We start from the raw sequence: 11,057 nt of genomic DNA on the forward strand, positions 1-11,057 counted from the left end.
ACAGATATATACTGTTGCTTTGTATAATTAAGATATTGTTACATCAATATGATAGATTGGTATTAAAATAATATATTTGGTGTAGTTCTTGATCACATACAACCATCAAATGTAATATTGCACTTACAACTTTACATTAATTTACTTCCAGTCACAGTTAATGGACACCCATTGCAGTGAAAATCAAGCACTATCCTAACAGGTTTCAAAAGCACTGTCAGAACTCAAAATAGTAACACAATGAGGACTGGAATAATCAGAGAGGGTTTCTTGGAAAAGCTGGCACTGCAGCTGTTCCTTGAAACATAAGGAGGATTTGGATAGCCTAAAGGAAGGGGGAAGCCAAGAATGTGAACCTGAGAAGTCAGGACCACGGACAGAGCAGAGATGGTCCAATGGGAAAGTAACACTTTGAAAGGAGCAGTAAGGAGGGGTAAGAGAGACAAAGGGAGGCTTTATGACGAGGATTTTTAAAAACAAATCAGAAGGACTAAATTTTATGTAGAAATAAAACATCAAGACCAAAGGACAATTTTGGAGAGTAATATTAACAAAGCTAGGAGACTATTTAGTAGGGTGTGAAGAGGAAACAAACAAAAAAGTATCGGACCAATAGATCCAGGAACTATACTAGGGTGGTAACCTCACAAGAAATAGTTAAGTGAGACATTCGTAGAAAAAAATCAACATGATCTACAATAATGGCTACCGCTTATTTAGAACTTACTCTGTGCTATGCCCTGTACTAAGTGCTCTAGTCTCATCATCTCATTTAACCTTCCTCATGACAACTTTTTAAGTCTGCATGATAACCCCATAGGTGAGATATGCTCACGCTCATAGAAGTTAAGTGATTTGTCCAAGGTCGCAGAGATTACAAATTACAAAGTTGAGATCCCAACCCATGTCCAAATCCAAAGCTAGGAGCCAGAATTGAAATGCAGATTTATATCACAAACATTATGGAGATTCCCTTCCATATTAAATGATAGCTTCAAAAAGGAGATGGTTCTTCTTTTTTCCACTGTCTTTCCCTCCTTCTGAGGAAAACTATGAAAAGGTAATTTTTTTAAAAAAAGATTTTTTGTTTTTAAAAAACAGTTCAAATCATTTCTGGTATATTTCCCCCAGGTTTGTGAAGCCCTTGGAAAGTTAAATAACCTAGGTTCTCATACCAACTCTGTTAGTTCACTGAATAACCTCACACAATGTCACCTTACTTCTGGGAACCTCAGGTTCCTCATTTCCAGTGAAGTAGAGTAGATGATCTAACTTGGTCACTTCAGCTCCTAAATACCATAGTACTCTTATTCTTTGTATTTTTGTTGCCAAATGATGCTGATTAGAGGACTGAGCTAACAAAATCTAAACCATTCTTGGCTCCCAGGACTGGATATAATATCTTATAGTTCCCATATGCATTCATTAATTTAATCATCTATAATGATTAAAATATCTTGAGTATCTACTATGTGCCAGATGACTCTCTAGATGCTATAGTTATAGCAAGGAACAGCACAGTGATCTTACCATTTGGTAGAATAATGATCATTACCTTCTAAAAAGTATGTCTTTTGTCCTTAAATATTATTTAACTATTAACTTATTTAATCTTTACACCAATCCTATGAGGTATTTCTTTATAAGAATAAGACACAATGAAAGTAAATAGCTATACAGCAGAAGTTTACATCGCTGTACAACAAAATCAAACCTTAAGTCAAAGTAGCCAGAGCCCCTTCTCAACCTCAGTACTTTGCTCAATAATTATCACACCTTGTTCCCCAGAAGCATCCCACTGCCTGTGAGTAGAGCCAATACTTAATCAAGCCTGAAATGAAAACCTTCAAAAGATGCTATAGGATTCAATGACTTGTGCTTTGGAATTCCAAGACTACATTTGAAGTCCAGTTTTGGCACATGCCTGTCAAATTGGTGACCTCAATTTCTCTGAAATTCAGTTTCCTCATCTATAACATGGGAAAATACAGTGTCTGTCCCACAGGGCTGTCATAAGGCATAGTACAAAACTGAATGCTACAATAGGAGTCAGAATAAGTACCCAAATTCCTTTAAGAAAATACCCTTAGAACTTGAATGTTGGAGAGTACTCATAGATACAGAACCCCATCTTGACTTCAGCCATCTGATCACCTATTTCAAAGAAGCATCAAGGTCTAAATTGTGTTGATTCAGAACTATAAGCATTAAAACATGAAGTGCATTTTCATGGAAGAGTAAATTCTTAGAGGTTACCCAAACATTCTATAAACACTATAATCACTAGAAACAAGGGTGGAAAAAGTACAAAAACATCCTACAACTGTTTATATTGAAGGGAAATTAAGTTTTCTCTCCGGTGATGGCATATTGGATATTAAAGATGCCTTGTGTTTTGTGTACCACTGGTTGTATAATGATCTTCAACACCAAGGATCATTGTGTTGGCACCAGCATAGCCTCAAAAGGGAGATTAACAAGACTATTTTGTACTTTAATTGATTCCTTGAAACATTTTCTAGGAGGCCATTATTTGCTTTTTTCTGATGACTAATCCCAATGTAGAACTTCTATGGTTGAGATAAAACACATAAGTTTGTGTCAGTGGAAAGCAAAAAGAAAGAGGAATCACAATACCCACTCCCACTTCTCTAAATACTAAACCACTTTCTCTTCCCAATAACTATGACTATTTAAATAAATAAATATTCAGGCTCTGGAGCTACAATTTTGGAGTATGACAAAAATTCAATTAAGCCTACGTGGAAACAGGTAACAGATGACATATACTTATCTATAATTCTTCATAGTAGAATGATACTATATAATATACTTTATACTATATTATACATATATAATATATAAATATATACTGGACCCTATAGAATTGTGTATATATATGTGTATATATATATGTATAATTTAGTATAATATATACTATGTTCTGTGAGGCAGCATCTAAATCATAAACATGACTGCCATTTGACTAACACAACTTAGTCTTTAGTAATACAGAAACTTGGGTCAACAGATTAGAATTTAAATCCTTATTTTCCCAATTACTAGCTGGGGAAATCACTTCAAGAAATCATTTCCATAAGACTACGTTTCGTTAACTGTCAAATAGGAAATAAAACTACGATTTACCTCCTTGGGCAATTAGGAGAATCAAATGCTATAATGCATATTGAACTGTCTAGCATGGAGCCTGGCAGACTAAGAACTCAAGTTTGTTATTATTTTAGAGCATCTAGTATATGTAATTTCTGATCTTTCAAACAACACAACAAAAATAGAATTTAATTCCATTATATAGATATGGCAACTATCTAGTTGCATCTATCTAGCCAGGTTCAGACTAGCTATGTGACTTGCACCAAATGAAATACTGCCAAGTGGCAGAACCAGGTCTTTCTGACACTGGATATCAGAGGTTTTGTGCTATTCTGACTCTCAGAGTCACCTGGGCCCCCATACAGGCCACCATCCTAACTGAAATGGTAAAGTATCTCCATCTTAAGTCAGTTTCCCCCAGGACCCAGGACTCAGCTCTGAGGTCCAAACTTCAGCAAGGCTCACCAAATAGACAAAGAAATGCCGACATGGACATGTTTACAAAATGTCTTTCACCATAGAAACTGGCCACGGTGACAGGCATATTTTAGCAGGAAACAAGGTAGCTTGCCTTCCAAAGTGCTTGCTCTTGCATCTCATAACCAAAGGATAAGAGCAGCATCTTTTTTTTTTTTTTTTTTTTTTTTTTTTTTATTGGCCCATAACCTTTTAGTTATGTGAGTTTGGCACAAAATGACAGCTGTTAACACAGCAGGCCACCTCTTGGCATTCCAGTGATGGCTATATTAGTGCCACCACAGGCCCAGGCCTGTCATAAGCCTTTCGTGAATCAAAGTGCCACTAATTTTCCCCTTATAAAGACCACAAGATGGTATCCAGGCTGTGCCTTTCAATTTATATTGTTCTGCCATACAGCAGCAAGATCATGAATTTTAAATGCCTACTGTGATTTGGTCCTATAACTGCACTGTGGGCCCAGTGCCATTACTGAGAGAATAGTGCAAAGTAAGTATAATAGTATTTTTACAGTGAAATCTACTTACAATAAATCCTGAGGACTGAGAATAAATTCTGTTGAGGAGCCTCATTAAATACTAATTCCCCCCCCTTGCCCTCACCCCACCCTCACATGTTATATAAGCCTTATCTTATAGGACTCTGCACAAGACTAAAGCAAGCATCCTATTGCCTTCCACTGATGCTGGTAATAAAAAGGAGAGATTGTAGGGATAAGATAGAGGAGTAAGATAGGAAAAGAAAGAACTGCAGGCCAGTGTTGAATGCAGCTTTGTTAATAATTCATCATCTGTCTCTCTCAGCCAAGGCTTCCTCCTAACTTCCTTTTTCCACCGATATTACCATAATTCTCCTAAACATCCAGGCTTAAAGCATCGAAACCAAATCTGCCTATCCTCACTTTGCCACTCACGTAGTCACTAGGTCTGTGGATACTTCCTTTACATTATCTCTCACCTCCAACTTTCATTTCCATCCTCACTGCTATCATTTCAATAAAGGTCATTGTAACTTAACAACTGAATTATCACACTCATTGGTTTATTGGAAAGTAGATAAGAATTCAACTCTGAAGGCAAACAAATCTAAGTTCAAATTCTGGACCAGCCACTTGCTAGCTGTGTGACCTTGGACAAGTTACTTAACATTTCCAAGCCTCCTCTGAAAATCAGTGATAACAATAAGTAACTACCTCCAGGGTTGCTCTATCAAGATAATTTGTGCAAAGTGCTTATGTTATTTTTTAACTGTTTTGCATAACCAATTTCTTCCCTCTTTATTTCACTCAATACACCTATTTCAAATTGCTCTTACTTAAAAAGGCAACAACAGCAAGGGCATCTTCTGTTCCCAAACTGAAGCGAGATTCCCAGCATATAAGACAAATACTCTCTCATTCAGGGCCTTTTACTATCAGACCCTGAGTTACCTTCCCATACATTTCATTACCGTTCAGAGACCTTATCATTCTTTTCCCCTTCATCTCCATCCCATCTCCATCCTTCTAATATACACAAATGTTAAGGTCTGCTTTAACTCCGGTATCCTTCATAAACATCTTCTTGATAATTCAACCCAAAGGAGTGTCCTTTCTCCATCAAACCTTGTAGTTGACACCTATTTCCCATGTCATTTATGTTGTAAAATACATATTGGCAACTTGAACTTCTTCTTTCATGTATTTTTGTCCTATTTGTGTAATTAAATGAGAATGACTTTCAGTTCCAAGCTAAGGGACCACCTTACATGTGAAATTGCCTTAGAACAATGCCTTTTGACTTTTCAGTCGTTAATTTCTTTTGGAAGCAATCCGAAATATATATATCTTACATGGGAGATAGGGTGATAAAGTTTGAAAGAAAATGCCTTTAAACATTTAACCTTGGACCCAGAAAGGACTGAGAATATTTCAGTATCTTTGATGCTTGCTTGGTAGTAACTGAGGTGCAGCCAACCTTAAATATTTCAGGAAGAAGCCCTTCTTCAAGACAGAGGAAGGCTTTTCCACCAGATGCTCAAGGCAGCTCCCTGGAGACAGGGAAAAGGTTTCTTGGACTATGGCCATATGTCAGTGGGTAAATGTAGAATCTTCTAATGGAGCAGAGACCAAGGAACAAACCATAGTCCACTGCACATGTTGAGGGACCAGAAGGAGAGAACCCCATCCTAAACAACATCGATGGGCCTCCCATAGTACTCCTGTTTTTGATCATGGAATTCATACCACAAAGCATATTGTTTGAATGGAGCCTTTTTTGTATACAATGAATCATAACAGATAAGAAATAAATAAGGTACCAGTATGTGAATGGATTCTATTTTATAAGGAGATGAATTGTCCTAACCCTCCATGTCCTTCCATCCTTACTAAGCAAGCCATCTGTTTTTCCCAGCCAAATTGAACAACAAAATCTTTGTCCTGATCCATTTGACAAGTATAAAGCCAAATTTCTCATTCCCAGAAGGCACTGACAGTTGGCTCAGAGCACCAAAGGGTGGGCAAAATCAAAACTAGGAGCAGTACCAGGAACCAGGAGTAAGTGTTCGTAGGTTCTTCTCAGAAACTGTGTCACAGTGGCAGCAAAGGAACAATATAGGGAAGTCTCTGGGAGATAAAGATGCCCCGAACCAATTAGCATAACCAGGAGAAAGAAGCTAGCTAATGAGAAGCAAAACTGTTAGGACTATCATCTTCACCATCATTATATAAACCTAGAGTCCCCTATCTGAACCCTTTAGCCAGAGATGCATTCCAGAATTCAGAATTTTCTATTTTAGATATGCCAATTATATTAATTGTAGTGCATTAATATTTCTACAGCAGATCACATTAAATAGAGGATTAAATAGAGCCAGTAAATAATCTCATGTCAGTTCAGATCTGGCTTTTCCATCATATGAATTTTGACACCATTTTATAAACAAACAAAACAACATTTTTTTTCGAATTTTGGGGGACAATTCAGAATTACAAAAGAGAACACTCAGGAAGTATGAAGTTAGAAAGTATGTGAGGACCTCCACATAGCTGGAAGACTGAATCTTGGGCAATGGGCACCAACTCTATGGCAAAATGAGGAATCTGAGGTCCCAAAAAGTTAATGATATTCTCATTGTTATCTTGTAACTTACTTACAACTTGCAAACCACGGCTATAGGTAGATACAGGATTTGAATATAGGAATCCTGCTCTTTCTGACTGTAAAAGAAGTCATATGGCAAGCCATTGGTGTGCAGCAAACCCAGGTTTCTAAGAAAATTTTGATTTGATATAGATCTAATTTAACTATATTCTGGAGTCTATTCATCTCATATCGCTGCTTTATGGGCATTTTCATTGCTCTCAATGGTGTCTACTTTGGAATTCTTCTTTGATGACTTCAGGTTATATTTGAGTAAACAGGGCTTCTTATTCTGATGCTGTTCATTCATGCGAGTTACTCAGCTTTTTCCTAATGACTAAGTTAGGAATTATATCTAAAGTTATTTTTTAAAAATTGTTTGATTCCACTATATCACTAGCAATTACCTGGACCTATGGTATCATGAGGTCTGCAAGAGAGAATTTTGTTTAAAAAACTAATTTTTAAAAATAACCTAAGCAGACAAGGAAATCATGCTGTCCTCTCTTTAGTATGCAGATCATATTTGTGCATGACTATTATGGAAGTGCAACCAGACAATTACATGTCTATCCAAGCATGCAGGAGACAGCTTTACCGACAAATACCACTATCTCCGCACATTGGTGCCTTGTTCCTTCATCTGATTTTCACTCCTTTCTGCAGCCGTCACTCTAGACAGGGCACAGCTCCAAATTAGAAGTGCTGTGAAGTCAGATCAGTGGCCTTGGACCCATCCCTGCACCACCCTAAGGATTCCTCCCCTCAGTCATTCTTTCCTGATGACCAACCTGGCTGAAACCATGTGGGGAGGGACAAGAGGGCAGGAAGAGGTGGTAAGAAAGCACCCACCTTCCTACCCTCTCCCTTGTGCTTGCTTTCCTGAGCTCCCTAGGCCATCTCATCTGTCACTTCTGTAACCAGGCACCATTCAAAACAACTTAAAAAGCCATGACCCCCAAGGGATTTATCCATCAGAAGAGTCTCCAAGTTTCCTGGTGCTCAAACTTTCTCCCTAAAGTGGACAGACCTCTAGGAAAAGAAACACCTGTTATTTGGGATTTGTTTTCCCCAACTATTGGTTTTCTGGAGCATAAATCATGAAGCCACTTGTCTCATCTATTTCCCTTTGGACTTGGAAATGCTTTGAGAAGTTGGTTTCTCATCCTTGAACCTACAAAAATGCAGTTCGTAGAGAATAGAGTATAGGAAAGCTAGGGGAAAGAAGGAATAGTCCCCTTGTTATTGTGTGCGAATACTTTCATTTGACTACTATTAATACTAATGAGAGTGCTCTGCCAAAATCCCTGTGCACTGAGATGAAAATATATGCTTTGGTATAGAGATTTCCTGTTACACTGTTGATAATTCATTGTATGAAGTGATCAACTTATACTATAATAATGGCACTTATACATCACACTTTGAAGATGCTTTTTATTGACTTAATGTGAATATTATTGCCATCGTTTATTACAGAGAAGTATCTTGTAGTAATTGAAATACAATATGGTGTCATTAATCATCCTGAATACAAAATGTTAACTTTAAACTGGTCACACTGTATTAAATGCTCCTCTAACCATAAAGCAATTTGATTTGCGAGTCTGTAAAAATCTAGATGTTTAGGATTTAGTGTAACTAGCACTTGGAACACATTTCTCTATTAGATTTCTCAACAGTTTGCTTTACCTCAAGTTAAGTTTTTATTGTTTTCTTTGAGTATGTTTTCCATTTCCAATATGTACTTCACTGGATACATGATTGTTTGAAGTCATTTTCCCACAACATAAGAACAGGACCATTTCCTTGTCTCTCTGAATTGACCCTGAGAGCTAGCTAACCACCTTACGCACATTTTCAATATTTAACACATTGGGACCCAAATCAAGTGGTACTGTCAGACACACAAAAAAGAAAAAAAAAAAAAAGAATCACTGGAAGTGAGATGAAGGGATGATTGTAGACCTCTGTCCACCCATCTCTCTGGTGGGCAGAAGCCCCATTTTTTATCAAGCAGCATCAGTGAGATCTTATAAGTTAAATAATTTGAGGGTGTTATGTTTCCTTTCATACAGCTAAGTGCATCTAATGACAATGATAGATAGAAACATTTCTTCTTTTCTATTTGGGCTGATACACAAAGGCAGAGTAGCTGTTTGATCTGGAAGATAATATTTACCTGGTTACTTAGAAATATTTCAGTCCACCTTTAGCTCACCTTGTATACCAGAAAATACATATTCAGCATATGACACTTTATCTACATTATTAAATGGTTTTCTTGATTCCCGTCATTTATAAAAAAATAACTCATTGGGTGGTATTTTCATATTTTAAAAATCTGTACTGTAATTCCATTTCTGTTGAAAGTCTTTTTGTGGATTATAAGAAGTAATGCCTACTCATTATAGATAATCTGCAAAATACAAAGAAAAACTTAAATCACCCATAATGCCTCCAGGCAATATTTTCAAAGGCCCATGTAACTATTTTGAATCATATGGAGATGTTTAAAACACTCATTGAAGACTGTTTCCTTTCCTTTTCATTTGGAATAAACCGCTAAGCAGTTTAGGACTCTCTGTGTGATAGGTAGCAGAGTGATTCCGTGTCATTTCAAATTCAACTTTTGTCAGTAGTACTTCTCTTCATAGGGACATTTATTTTTGACCACTTTGCAAAGAGATTAAAATGAAAATGTACGAAGTGTCCCAGAAGGTAGTCTGCTTTGAAAAGCTGTTTACTTGCCTCAGGCATGATTTGGGAGGGTAAAGGTCAAGGATGAGTCACAAGAAAACCCCATGGGCTGTCCATTCAGACGGACTCAATACTCTTTCATCTCTCTCTGTTTTCGTTGACACCAGCTGTGTCTACCTTAATCCTCCCTGTGAGTTTACATCTTTTTTCTTAATAATCTATAAGCAAACCATAGAAAAGGGGCATGTGTTGACTAGAAAGTAATGGTGGGGGAGCAGGTGATGGGAAGAAAAGGCAAAGGAAAAAAAGTGTAATGGGTAGCAAATTCCTTTTTATAAAATGTCAGAGAAGCCTACGGCATATTTAACGAGGCTTGATTTGACCCAAAGCATCGGTGGAAGCTATGGTTCTTAAACATCATCCAATACCTGAAACAAAGGAATGTTAGTATCCTAAATTTCTTGCAAGAATCTTGAAGTACTTCCCACAAATTATCTTTTTTGTATGTTAATAGAGGACAAATATGTTTCAAGATTTTGAAGGCTTTTCGTGGCCATTAACATTGAATATAATTAGACTAGTAGGTGCTCTGTAATGCTGGTATTTTGCATACATATTTCCAGTAAATAGCACTACCTAAATAAGATGGCCTGCCTTAATTCCCCCCTTTCCTAAAGCAGAAAAGTAAGTATGAAATGGCATTTTAATGGATTTCTGAAACCTTCGGTGTGTAAAGAATAGGAAGTAGGAGGTAGGAGGGAATTCAGTGCGTCTTGGTCAAATCTCTTGGTCCAAAGGATATGTGAATGCATTGACAGGATAAGAGGGGTGGATTTGAAAGGGGAAAAAAAGGAAAACAAGAACAAAGACAACAAAAGTCCTGAAAACACACTGTCATGGCCAACTATTTGAAGAATCCAATTAAGAACATATTAATTGAGTGACATATAGGATGGTACATTCATTGATACACAATGCCTGATTGTAGCTCCACCTGCAGAAGGCAGCAGGTTGGAACCCTGTGTTGAGGTTTATAGAAAAAGCAGTGCTGATGCTGTGATCTACAAGGAAAAACAGGGCAACAAAAGCATCAAAGACAGAGAATACCCTAGGCAACATCTAGGAAATTTTCAGCATATTATTATTTCATTTCTCTTTCAAAGGAAAAAAACAATCTTTAATATAAACCACCAAGGTGGGGGTGGGGAAAGGAGGGAAGGGTCATCTCTCCAGAGACACAAGAGCCCAGGCTAGAAGTGATGGGTAAGGCTGAGATGCTGAGTGCTCTGCAGTAACCCGTGGCAACAGCCATTCCCAGAACAGCTGTCAAGCAGTGACTTAAATGGATGACCCTAGTGCTAGGTTTGTTTTTATTTGGTTGCTTGTTTTTTAACCCTGATATATGGCTTTGAACACCAAGGAACTCTTTTTTTTGGAAGAAATAAACTGGCAAATATTTTAGGTTCTGAATGCGCCTTTTCTGAAATACCCAAGGGAAACAATTTCACTTCCAGGAGCACTATAGAACTGGTTAATGTATTACCCTTAAAAGCCCAAATCCTAAAATTTAGTACATGCCTTGTGCAAGTACTATCATCCTAATTAATGCTTTCTGCCAGTTTTAAGAAAATAGTGCTGTGTGCC

The 11,057-nt window shown here is 37.3% G+C and overlaps 1 long non-coding RNA gene across 5 annotated transcripts in view; it reads right to left on the bottom strand.

Annotated features, from left to right (window-relative positions):
• Window positions 1–11,057, bottom strand: part of LOC112656490 (uncharacterized) — a 62,150-nt gene that overhangs the window by 14,898 nt on the left and 36,195 nt on the right. The gene's annotated exons all lie outside the window — the stretch shown is intronic.

The sequence above is a fragment of the Canis lupus genome, chromosome 37 (genome assembly GCF_003254725.2).
Source record: "Canis lupus dingo isolate Sandy chromosome 37, ASM325472v2, whole genome shotgun sequence".
Lineage (NCBI taxonomy): Eukaryota > Metazoa > Chordata > Mammalia > Carnivora > Canidae > Canis > Canis lupus.